Below are 10,254 nucleotides of genomic sequence, written 5' to 3'. Positions count from 1 at the left end.
CAAGCTGGGGACTCCTTCAGTGGCAACCCAGCGATTTGAGGTGGGGGATAGGGGCAGATGCCCAGCCGAGGAGTCCCCATCCGCTTCTCTCTCCCCAAGGGCCATGCATGCCTAAGTCTCTTCTCAGAGGTGAACGGCAGCAAGGCCACACTCTACTCCCAAACCAGGGCTTGGGACTGCCCTTTTGAGGACAAGCCTGGTGCCTTGCAAACACAGTGACCCAGTAAGCACTCTTTTCTTCCTTGGGAGAAACCCCTTCTCATTCTCTTACAGCAATCGGGGTGGGGGTGGGGGGCTTTGTTGTCTGAAGAGAAATGGACCCTCTCCTCTTCCCAAATCTTGCTTGGAGCACCAGCCTTGGAGTCTGTCCCCCAGAACCTGAGGCACTTCCCCCTCACAGCTGGACTGGCTTAGCTCTGGGGTTAGGGGGGAGGAGGCGAGCACCGTTGTCTGGCTGTGTTTTCCTGTTTGTATGAGAGGAAGTTGGCTGTGAGTCAGCAGACACAGGAGCTGTCAGTAGCTAGGGGAAGACCCCTGCCTCAGCAGAAGGTAAAGGGAGTGTGGCAAGTGGTCCCCACCTCTCCCAGCTGCTCCAGCTTGGAGAGGATGTGCCATCTTCAGCCTCCTGGAGCTCTTCTCTCCGAGAAAGAGAGTGATAATAATAATTAATCACTAAAATGGCCATGGTAATGGCTACCACTGACAGAGAGCTGACTCTGTCCCAGGCCCTGTGCAAATACCGCTTTGCAAGTTTCCATTAATTCTCACATCTCTTAAGATAGGGGATTTTATCACCTCCATTTTGCAGATAAGGAGACATTTTTCTGGATGGGCAACTGTGGGGCCAGGAGAATGCTCTTCACCCACCTCCTACTCTAAAGACTGAAAATTGACCTCAATGAAAAAGGCCTCAGCTGCTTCTCTCTGAAATCCATTCTCTCCTGGTTTAAAGCCAGCATCCCACAGGGCTGTCTCCAGCCAGTGACCAAACTCAGTAGAGATCCTAAGGTAGGCCCATTCCTGGAAAATAATGGGACTCCTCTGACAGATGACCTTGACTCAAGAGTCCCTCCTGTGCCCTTGATGAACTTTCCTTCTACTGCACAGGGGTCTGGGATGCTTCCTCCCAATCTTCCTTCCTTCACTCTCTCCATCCCTCTCCCAGCCTCTGGCTCCCTTCCTCTCCCACATTTCCCTGTAACTGCACAAAAGAAAGGAATCGGGTATATTACTATGGGGCACAGGGATTTTGGAGGGATAGGTTTTGGGGGGTCCTGATCAGGAGCTAAATGCAGGAGTTCTGAATCTTTTGTGGGTCAAGTTCCGCTGTGGCTCTGGTAGAACCTAGGTACCCAGTCTCAGAATAATGCTTTAAAATGCATAAAATGAAATATGTAGGATTACAAAGGAAACCAATTATATTGTAATACAGTTGTAAAACTATTTTAATGTGATACCGTAATATATGTGCTTCTTTATTAATGCTTTAAATAAAATCTAGCAATGGGTTGATACCTCACATAATTTTGAAGCTGTGAGGAGCATAAATGATATTTCAAAATATCTGCAATACTGTAATAGGATACAAAAATATAAGTGATTTTTATTGGTGGCAAAGCCATAATTATGGCTAATACGACTGGTTTGTGGCTACTGTCATAATTGAAAGAAATGCTAAATTTCAGCTAGAGATTAGTGAAAATAATATAATATTTTTTCCCATCCAAGTTTAGTGACTCCACATTAAGGATACCTGAGTTAAGAGTGTCAGGGCTGAGCTGCAGAGAGGGAGACCCAGCTCTCTCCTGAGACCCAGGCTCCCTGTCTGGTTCAACCCTTTGAGGGTGGGTGACGACTCTGAACCCTGGGTTTACCCCCCTTCCCTCTTTCTCCCTGGCTCTCTCACTTTCTCTTTGTCTCTGTCTCTCTCTACCACGCACCTCTCATATCTGTTTCTCTGTTTCTATTATTTCTGTCTCTTTTCTTATTTGTTTTTCTGTCTTCCTTTGAATACATTTCTTTCTTCATTCTGAATCTTCTAATGGTTCTTCTCTGTGTGTCCATCTCTCTGCCTTTTCTCTCTCTGTACCTCTATCTGTGTCTGTGCCTCTCTCTTTGTCCCCTTAATCTGTCACTGAGGGGACAGAGCAAATTCAAAGGATTGCTGTAGCCTGAGCCCAGTGGGGGCAAAGACAATGCCAACTCTCGGGTTCTTGAGAACTAGAAGAGGGTGTATCTCTGGGCCTGCAGCTCTGGCTCCAGAGGCAAAGGTCTTCCTTCCCCACTCCCTCTTCCATTCTCAACCTCCTTAAGGGCAGAAACAGGTCAAGATAGAGATGAGTGAGAATGAAGGCAGTGAATGGAAACATTTCAGGCTTTGGAAGGTAAGAGCTAAAGCCTCTGTGACTCTGAGCTTGGATACAGTATCTCTTTCTCCAGACTCCCAGGAATCCTGATGTCAAGGCTATCTTCTGCCCTCCTCTGTGCCTGGGCAGGTAAGAGCTAAAGCCTCTGTGACTCTGAGCTTGGATACAGTATCTCTTTCTCCAGACTCCCAGGAATCCTGATGTCAAGGCTATCTTCTGCCCTCCTCTGTGCCTGGGCAGAGAAAGGGAAAGTACTGACCAGGTCTGGTGTGCAGGCACAGGGACTCAGAGGTTAAGTCAGCAGCAGATGTTTGCCCTCGTCCCCAGTGGGTGGGCAGAAGGGAGCTCAGTAGGCTCAAGGAAGAGGAGCACAGAGTTCTGGGATTGATCTTTCCTGAGTACTTAGAGTGGGGTAGAGCAACCAAGTCAACTGTTTCCCTTGGGGTGGTATATGCCTTCCAAGAAGATTTAGATGAGGAGAGGACTGTTGGTCTAAGAAAGATGGGGACAGAGAGTGGTCACGGAATGCCCTAAAAGAGCTGAAGTCACCTAGGAAAAGAGAATAGAAGAATGGTCGTGTGAGAGGTGAACTAGTTCATAGGAGTGAGACTGAGACTGCGTGGGTGGCTAGCGTCCCTTGGAGGGGCTGCATCTTTGAGAGGTTGTCGTGGATCCCTGCCCTTTAGCCAGACCTCCATCATCCTCATTGTCCAAGGGGTTTACTACAGCAAGATCAGCAATGCCAGGCTGAGCCAGGGAACTCACTTTCCTCACTTTACTGCCATGGCTGGGAATCTGGGCTGAACTGCCATTCCCTTTTGGGATATCGCCTGTGAGTCCTTCAGGGCCTGCTGGGCTCAGGGTGATAGGAAAGGACCCTCTCCAAACCTTAATCCTGGACTCCCACCAGTTCGCCCTGGCAAGAGAAACGCCATTATTGACCCTCACCATCCAATCTGCCTGCCCTGGTCTAATCCAAATGACAATCGCAGAGCTCATGTGACCCAGTGTATGCATGGAGCCACAGTTTAAAAATAAGGGACAGCCCAGAAACCAAAAACAACAACAACCAAAAAATGAACAGGTTTTCAGTGTTTCATCTCTCAAAAGATCTGACAACCTACAGCAACACTTCTGTGTTGGTCATAAATCTCAGTGGTCTGGGACTTCTCCCTCAGCTACACCCCACCTCCCTAAAGTCCTCCCCTTGGCCAGCACAGTCTTCCTCTTACTCATACTCTTTACTGTGCAGTTTGATTCAGCCTCGCTGGCATTTTGCAGGGAAGGAGGAATAAGAATAAATCTGACTGACGCGTGGAACAAAAGGGGTGCTAGTGAGCAGAAGGGCAGAACCAAGCAGTGGGGATTGGGGAAGGGACTTTCCAGTTCTCTCTTTGCTCTTCCACCTCCGCATCCAAATCATGGTCCACTACAGCCGCAATCGCTTTAGAGGTCATTTTGTTCCCCAAAAGGGGATGGTACAATGACGCAGGTAAGGACAGCTCCAGAGTCCCTTCCTGATCCACCTCTACCTGCTGTGTGACCTGAGCAAGTTACTTAATCTCTCTGCCCCTTGGTTTCCTTTTCTGCAAAATGGAGAGGTTAAAGTAGTGCCTATCACAGGGTTGTTGGAAAGCTTCATCTGTGGAAATATACAGGTACATGGAAAGGGTGTGATACACTCACTCTAAGCACTCAGTGAATGTTTCCCATTCCTTATTTCTGTTTGCGCGTCACTTCCACAGTGGCTCTGGATTAAAACCAGCTTACCTATCACTCCCTCGTTCTGGTACATGCCAGGATCTTGTTTTCATCGACCACCCTTTTGCCACATTGGACCATATTGTTCTCATCGTGCTTCTCCCACTTCCCAAGGTTGTCATCTTATCGATTCCACCTCTTGTGTTACTCCTCACCCAGTATCCCAGCACCCCTGCACTCCTGATCACCTCAACTGTCTCCAGAGGCCTCCAGGGCTCATTGGTTCTCCTGCTTTCCTGTTGGGCAGTAGAGGGCACATGATCACCCTCGCTGGGTCCTAATGAGATGGGCCAATTGGAGTGGGCATGGACTCTGAGGAGCATGTTTCTTGTAGGAAGGAACACTTCCATGCAATCATTTCATTTATTTCTCAGATTTTTATTGAGCATCTCTTCTGGACTAACCACTGTTCAAGGGTTTAGAGATATAACAATGAGCAGAAATAGACTGTGGGGAGCTTGGTCTACTACGGGAGTGAGACATTTACCAAAGAACCCCCAAATAAATGTGTAGAGTCATTACAAAGCAAGATGAATGTTACAAAGGTGAGCAGTATAAGAGTATACATCAGAGGAAGCTGATCTAGTCTGGGGGGTCTGGGAAGGCCTCTCCTAGAAGCCGTGTTTAATTAAGCTGAGATCAGAAAGATGGGTTAACTGGGGGTGGGAAGAGAATGTCATAGGCCAAGGAACCACATGTGCAAAGGTCCTGAGGTGGGAGCAAACCTAGTAATAGAGACAGAGCAAAGAGATGGAAGTTTGAGGCCACCTGAGAGTCAGGGTGAGACCTCAGGGGCCAGGCCATGTAAACCCTTGTAGTCCTTGGGTGGGATTTGGTCTCCATTCCAAGAAGAGTGTAAGCATGGGGTGATACGTACAGACTTGGACTTTAGGAATATGCCTGCAGGGAGAATGTTAGGATCAGCACAGCTCTCCCCACCTCCAATTTCTCTGGACTGAGGACTGCACCACCTCCCCCACTCACACCCCTCTCCATGAAGCCCCTCCCCATTGCCCTTCTCACATTTTTGTGAGGATGAGGTCATCATGGGGGAGGGGAGGGAGTCCCAGTCCTCTAAGCCTTCTTTATCCTAAAGGGCTAGGGCAACCCCCAACACAGGGAGGGGGGAGGGGAGAAACAGACTCAGTACCTCGCCCTTCCCCCCATCTAAAGCCCCAACTAGAGCCCTGTTTCCTACCATCCCAGACTGTTGTGGAACAGTGAGCCGTAGGTATAAGAAGATATTTTTATGCAATCTTACATTTTATGAAGGGCATCTCATCTTGCCACTACCACTGACTTCCACTGGGGCCTTAGGCAGCTGACCCCCTCTTGAGGTCTCAGTTTCCCTGTGCAAGTTTACTGGAGTGGGATCTAAAGTTCCAGACGGTGACTGTAGTTAACAATACTGTATTGTATACTTGGAATTTGGTAAGGCAGTGGATCTTAAATGTTCTGACTACACATACTTGCAAAACGGTACATATGTGATGGGACTGATGTGTTAACTAACTTCATTGTGGTAATCACTTCCTAATATATATATATATATATAAATCAAATCATCAAGTTGTATACTTTAAAGTCATACAATTTATTGAGCAATTATACCTCAGTAAAGTGGGAAAAATTTTTTTTTGTAATGGGCAGCACTGTCCAATAGAACTTTCTTACTGAGGAACATGTTCTGCATCTGTTCTGTCCAACATGGTAGCCACTAGATACCTATGGTCATGAAGACACTGACAAGCAGCTGGTGAGCCACAGGAGCTGGATTATTTTATTTTATTTTTAATCTACCCTTAAATAGCCCCATGTAGCTAGTGGCTGCCATCCTGGACAGCACGGGAAGATCATAAACTTTTATGAAAATCTGATGACAGTTATGGACTCCTCCTTAGAAAAATATCCACGTGCTCTATCAGAGATGGGCCCCTCTGGTCCCATTTCTGTATCCCAGGCAAGCACAGCTGACTGGCTGGAGCTCAGATCCTTCTACTCTGCCCTTCTTTCTGCTTCAAAAACGCAGGAAAAGTGGGTCCTTGCCTGGAGGTGGAATGACTGGGATGTCCCAGGAACTAACAGACCACAGTTGTAAGCCTAGTTTTCTGCCCCTAGCCTGGGGCACTCCCCACATATCTAAAGAAAGGCAAGGTAGTGAAGGGCTGGGTGCAGGGGTAAGGGGAGATTCTCTCGGTATTGACCTGAACTTCCTCCTGCCCTGCTTCCACCCACCCAAATGCCACTGGGCCGGTTCCTCTTGCAGCTTACAACTCCATTGGAATGTGAGGCTCTGCTCTGGAGATGGGATTGTGCCATGGGCTCCACAGTGTTTATGAACTGAGGGATTTGGAGTAGTCAGAGGGTGGGAGACCTAAGCCTAGAGGGTGGGTCCCTGGACTCCAGTCCAGCGTGGCCTCCTTGCACTGGAAAAGGGAGCAATCACTGTGTGCTGCTCGGGACCTTCTTCCTGCGGCTACCTCCTCCCACCCGCAGTGCCACCCGCTCAGTCCTGATGTTTTTACTGTTTTTCCAGATCATCTGAGAGTCAGACCCTGTCCCCACCCAGGAATATGGAGGTCTGGGGGGCTCAGAGAAACTCACCCCCTGCCCGGCATGGACGGATGTGTCCTCTCATTGTGGGGAAAGAATATTGTCTTCCCTTGTGTTGCTGGATCCAGCCACTCCTTCCCAGAAAACTTCTTACACAGACCCATTTACAGGGGACAACCTTCACTGGGACTTAACTTTTCCACCTTCTGCTCTCCTCTCCCTCCTTGCTGTTCTTGCCCACCCTCCCCCCCTTTTTTTCTCAGATGTCCACCCCTCTGCCCCCCATCTGCAAAGAAGTTGGTCAGTCCCTGCCCCCACAGGGTCTCTCTATTCTTCTGGTTTCAGCAGCCGCGTTGGAGTGGTCAGACGCCGGCTCTGGGACTGACCCCAATGTGGGTAACACAGGGGGGAGAAAGGTCTTGGAAACCCCTTGTCTAGGTCCTCTAGGAACAGAGCATGTGGCCAGGATTCAGGTGAAAGCCCGCGGGGCTGAGGGAGAGGAAGAGGAAAATTTGGGCAGGGAAGACACGAGACAGGGGGGTTCAATGCCTTACTGTGTTGTCTTGCTTCATATGGGCCAAAGAGAGACACTGCAGGTTGCTTAGCCAGAGTGTGTATACTCAGTCTGTGGTCAGACTCCTCTAGAAGACCATAAAGAGGAAGCATACCTTGGAGTAGCCCACAGCTTCCAACCATATCCTATCCCCATGGGTCAGAGTTCACCCCAATCTTCTGGGTTCTGTCAACCAATTTTGGCGGCACTCAGAAACCAGGTCCCACAGTACATAGCATGGCCTTTCATCTACACTCAAAGGTGAGAGGCAACGTCAGAGAGAACAGGGAAGTAGTCAAGGCATTGGAGAAGAAAGGTTTGTGTCTCAGTACAATCTAACCCTTGTGCCACTGAGATCCATTCACACCCCTGCATTACATCAGACTTCCCTACTACAACATGGGGCCTCCATTTTTGTCCATGTTAACAAAGTTGTCATTACTTTTTCCCCAGAAAGGGAGGTATAATCCACTGTAAACAAGGCCCCTTCGAGGTGACGCTAGACGTGAATCAAGGAAAACAAAGACAAGAGGGTTAATGAAGCAAGCATTGTCCCCACTGCTGTAGCTGGTCCGGACTCTGTAACTGATATGGTCTCCCTCCTCCTTCCCCCAGTTAACCCTCTGCAGAGCTCAACTACTTGCCAAGAGAGATGATACAGGTTTTCATCTCTGAGAGCTCTGATCCCTTGGTTGCCTTCCTTTGGGGGACTGTCCTTGGTGAGGCTGCCCATTGCCAATTACAACTGGGTGGAAGGTTCTAGGAGATGCCCGGTGAATCTCCTGGCTGGGTGCAGGCATACCCTTCCCTGCCCTTTTTGCATCTACATGCATTCCACCCACAGCTCTTGTGCCTCATGGTCACCAGGATGAATGACCTTGACTGGTATGGTAATGAAGAATTGAATGTCCTTTTTGGCTATTTGGTGCCCCCCGCATGAGAAGCATAAAGGGGCCAGGTGGAAGCCTCAACTTCCTGTTTAGTGCAGACGTTACCGTGTTCCCTAGTACAGTTCTGCCTTGGTGGGAACTAGGACCTCTAACTGGCAAAGCCCACTGTTTTGGGAACAAGAAGCAAAAATTGTGCAGATCCAAGAGTGAGATGGGCCACTTCCACTTCCACATTGATTCTGAGACCTGTAATTTCTAGGTGTTGGGGACACGGTACTATTCGAAACAAACACCATGCCCAGGAGTTCAGGGCCCACACCTACATGTGTCATGTTGCTGCTGGTGACTTCTGAGCATTCCAACAGGCTGCCCCACTGTTCTGCAAGGCCCCGTGCTTCTGGGCGGTAAGGCACAACTAAGTAAGACCAATGGATCTGTTGCATGGATCACCATGTCATTATTACATCATAGCATATGACAAATTAACTCAACATGGGTCACAATCTGAATATAAGAGCTGAAAGTGCATAAGTCTGAGGTGACCTCATTACAGTGCCTTCTTCGTGGAAGCACAGTGGACAAGGAAGACAATCTGGAACCCTAAGCACACACTGGTTCTAGTAAGGATGAATGACTGTGCTCTCCAGGATGGAAGGAAGGGATTCAGGGCAACCCACCTGCCACCAGGAGCTCGGCTGATCTTCTGAGGAGGAGAACCACACCTGCTGCTTGGTGTGGCCTTGCTTTAGAAAGATGGAGCCCTCAGAGTATAGGAACTGGCTCAGTCTTGATGAGGGGGAGTCCAAGGTATTGAGCCCAGGTATTGCCCCCAATCCTGGCACCATGACCACTGTGTTCAAAAGCTATTGTGCACAGATTTGGGGTGGACAGGAAGAGGGGCACTCACCTCAGGAATCATTCTGTCTGCATCTGGCTGCAGGTGCTCTGTAGGGTTTGGAGACCCAGAAGCTTGCACATTTGGTACCCACTTCCGGAAGTCTGTCCATCTACCTTTCCCTAGTACTCTTTGTCAGTGATCTTGGTTTTGTTCCTTCCAGGCTCCTGACCAGTGAGCCAAACCATTCCCTACTTCTCTAGAATTAGAGAATATCCACATCTCAGACCACCTCACCTTCTAGATGAAGCTGATAACCGAGCGTACTGCTCAAGGTTTTGCACACTGGGTGGAACTTCTCTTTGCCACTGTCCTTTAAGGTCACCCCTCAGAGGGCCGTGATGGGGCACCAGTCCACCTCAAACCCCACCAGCATACCACACAGACCATCTGTGAGTCCCTTTGTTGTCATCTGAGAAGGGACACAAGCTTTAGGACCCAATATCCTCCTCCATTCCTATCTGCCCACGACTTCCTCTCTAATCCTGACTCACTGGGAACAGGTCCCTCACCACCTGGCCTCCAGTCTTGCTTCACGTCCTTGCCAGACCAGGCTAGACAGGACCTAGTGTGCTACTTCCTCCTGGGTCTTGGGGCAGGGTGCTGCCTTCCCAAGGCCTTAACATCCTCACTCAGTAACCACATGATAACAGCATCAACAATAACTCCTGTTGATGGGCACTCTTCTTGTGCCAGGCAGTGTGCTGATAAGCAGGGCCAGCACTAGGGTGAAAAGAATGAGGAGCTTAGGGTGCAAATTTTAAGAAGTTCTCAGTGTCATACAAGTGCCACGTCCCTTAAATTTTGGGCTCCAGTCACTTGCTTTTCTCTAGTCCTGACCTGACCGATAAACTCTTAACATGTTTCTCTATTCATTCTCACAAGTAAATACTACTACCCCCTTTTACAGATGAGATAACTGATCCCAAGGTTCATTCGCCAAAGTCATACTGTTAGTAACCAGCACAGCCGTGTTTTCCCAATTTTAAGGCCCGAGCTCTCAACCTCTCAGCTGTATCCACCCAACTTAGCCTGGCCTGAGCCCCCAAGAAGGCTCCCTGAGAGTGATCTTCCACAAAATCAAAATCCCACTCATATGTGGGCTGCAGGACCAGCCTGCACTGATGCAGGCAGACTGGGTCCAAGGACCCAGAGGAGGATCCCACAGTGTCAGGCAAGAGACTGACTGTAGGACAGAAATCAAATGTGAGCCAGAGAAAGTGAAAACCGAGTTTA

The 10,254-nt window shown here is 49.0% G+C and overlaps 1 long non-coding RNA gene across 1 annotated transcript; it reads right to left on the bottom strand.

Moving 5' to 3' along the window:
* Nucleotides 1-379: 379 nt before the first annotated feature.
* LOC309862028 lies at nucleotides 380-8,516 on the bottom strand. The gene is made up of 3 exons (XR_014310292.1): nucleotides 8,443-8,516; nucleotides 579-636; nucleotides 380-464 (listed from the first exon to the last, which is right to left on the bottom strand). It is a non-coding gene; the product is annotated as an uncharacterized lncRNA (long non-coding RNA).
* Between the last annotated feature and the right edge of the window lie 1,738 nt (nucleotides 8,517-10,254).

The sequence above is a fragment of the Mustela nivalis genome (genome assembly GCF_964662115.1).
Source record: "Mustela nivalis genome assembly, chromosome: 3".
NCBI classification, from domain to species: Eukaryota; Metazoa; Chordata; class Mammalia; order Carnivora; family Mustelidae; genus Mustela; species Mustela nivalis.
Note: the sequence above shows the minus strand (reverse complement) of the source record. Positions and strands in the feature narration are given on the sequence as shown.